The following is a 2,473-nucleotide window of genomic DNA, read 5'->3' as shown; positions in this document are numbered from 1 at the left end:
GTTTTTTTTTCCTTTTTTTGTTATTGTTTTTGTTTCATTTTTCTTTCTTTTATGTAATTGAGATTGCTATCATTATTGTGCGTGTTCTATGCTAATGCTGTATGCCCATTTTCTGTATGACTACTATTATTTTCTAACATTCTTTCGGCTCAATAAAATGCCTGTCATGAGGTGTGGATGAAGTCACGTGATCCAGCCTCAGAGGAGCTGAAAATTGCAAGTTGTTGGCTTTTTGTTGTTGTTGTTGTTGTATTCGAAAATTTCCTCCTGAATATTAAAAAAAAAAAGAAGAAAAAAAAGGAGGAAGTGTGATCTGTCGGTCCGTCTCTGTCTCTCTGTTTGTCTGTCTGTCTGACTGTTCTCCTCTCTCTTTCTCTCCCATCCCTTTCACGCGTGCGCTGTCGAGTGTGTTTGGAGTTGGAGTTGGGGTGGGGGGGGGGGGGGAGTCGGATGGGGGAGGAGGCAGGGCTAGGGGGCTTATTTCTTTCTTTTTTTTTTCTTTTCTTTTTTTCTTTTTTTTCTGATGTTAGGGTTTTGTTTGTTGATTGTTCTATTTCCAGCGAGGGACGATTTCATCTATGAATCATGTAAAATGAAATTGGATATTCGAGAAGATCTCACAGCAGACTTAAAAGAAGAAACGATAGAAAAAGACAACATAACGAAAACAAAACAAACAAAAAAACAAACTTGGAACATTACATATTTTTCAACATATTATTTGAAGACGAAAACAAAACAACCTTTATGTTTCAATGTCAGTCTGAATGAGCATTGCCCGTTATGTACGAAACCAGGTATAATTTCAATTGATTTCTCTTCGGTGTTTGTATTGGTATTGGTAATAGAGAATAAAGCTGCTGGCTTCCACAACTTTGCAAGCGCCCAACAGAGTCGGTTAGGCATTATTAATTAAGACTTCTGCCTGATGACGTGTTTTGTTCTGCAGCGATTACAGGCTCGAGGCCCCTGTTCCGGCAGGGTGTACTGGTCTGTGGGGGGTGAATAAACACACACACACACACTTTTCTCAGATCGTTCCCTTGCTCCACCCACCTACCTGACTTCGGTCGGGTGGGTTGGGAGGGGAGAGGGGCGCGTGGGCGAGTGAATACGGCAGCAGAAGGTGAAGATTGGGCCTCACTGCCTCCGCCCCCCCCCCCCTCCCTCCCCTGTTGCTGAGCCCAGAAGACACGGTGGATATGAATGAATTCACTGCTCCGATGGGGAATTTTTTTTATTTAACCTTTCGTTTTACTCTTATAAATGAAGTCGTAGCCATGAAATTGGGATACTTTCGTTCACATCAAAGACGCAGTGGAAATACGACAATACAGTCTCTATATTAACGAATAAGTTGTTGTTGTTTTTTTCTTTCAGAATAATGTTGATTTTTGTTTTTGTTTGTTTTGGGGGGGTTGGGGGGATTTTTAAAAAAAAAATTTTTATTTGTTTGTTGTTGTTTTTTCACCAATTTTCAATACCGTGCTAGGCTCCGACAAAGTGGTATGAGCACACACATACTTATTTTTTTTTTAGCACGAAAACGTTTGTACATGAAAAACGTAAACTGGAAAATGTGTACAAATTAAAATGTTTATATATGAAATTGTAGTTTTGTGAAGTGCCAAAATATTTGCGATTTCTCCCCCGTGGTCATATCAATTTAATCGGTTTAATTCAATTTCTTTGCGAACTATAGTTAACGAAGGTTTATAATCTGGCGAAACTGTTGTTTGATATCAAATTGCTGGAAAGTGGAAGTATTAGACATGGTTTCAGAATTTTTACTGGTGTACAAAATCGGTTTTTTTGTGTTTTGTTGTTGTTTTTTCGCTTTTAGTTTTTGTATTTATTTCTAGATTTTAAACTTTGTTTACCGCTTGATTTCATTTTTTCCCATAGATAGATATATGGGGATCGGAGGAATTAGTAGAAGGGAGGAGAGGCGGTCATTTTTCCTTCTTCTTGTTTTGCAGGTAGTTATACTGATAATGGATATTGATAACGTGTTGTATCTGATCAGCGCACGAGTCCCCTGTGCTGACGAGCCCCATCAATACAAGGCCAATTTGTGACAAAAATGAAAAACAAAATACAAAAACTCCCGGCATGAATTAAACGAATGCAACGAGCATAAAAAAAAGAAGAAGAACGTTTAGTTTTATTCAGTTTGAAGGTTTGGGTGTGTGTGTGTGTGTATGTATGGAAATCTATTGTTAATTAGGAACGCCGAAAAACAAGGTGTGAAAGCTACTATGCTTAGATGTTCGGGGGTGTTTTTTTTTTCTGTCTTGTTTTTGGTTGTTGGTTATTGTTTGTTTGTTTTCTCGTTGTTGTTGTTTTGTTTAGTTTTATTTTTTATGCAGAGTTTTCTTTAGGTTTATTTTCAATTAAACTGAAGATCGATTTTGAATGCGTCCATTGTGTTTAGCCGTAAGACACTTTAACAGATATGGGTGAATTCAAAAGC

This window comes from Babylonia areolata, chromosome 24 (assembly GCF_041734735.1).
Source record: "Babylonia areolata isolate BAREFJ2019XMU chromosome 24, ASM4173473v1, whole genome shotgun sequence".
NCBI lineage: Eukaryota > Metazoa > Mollusca > Gastropoda > Neogastropoda > Buccinidae > Babylonia > Babylonia areolata.
This window is presented reverse-complemented; position numbering follows the sequence as displayed.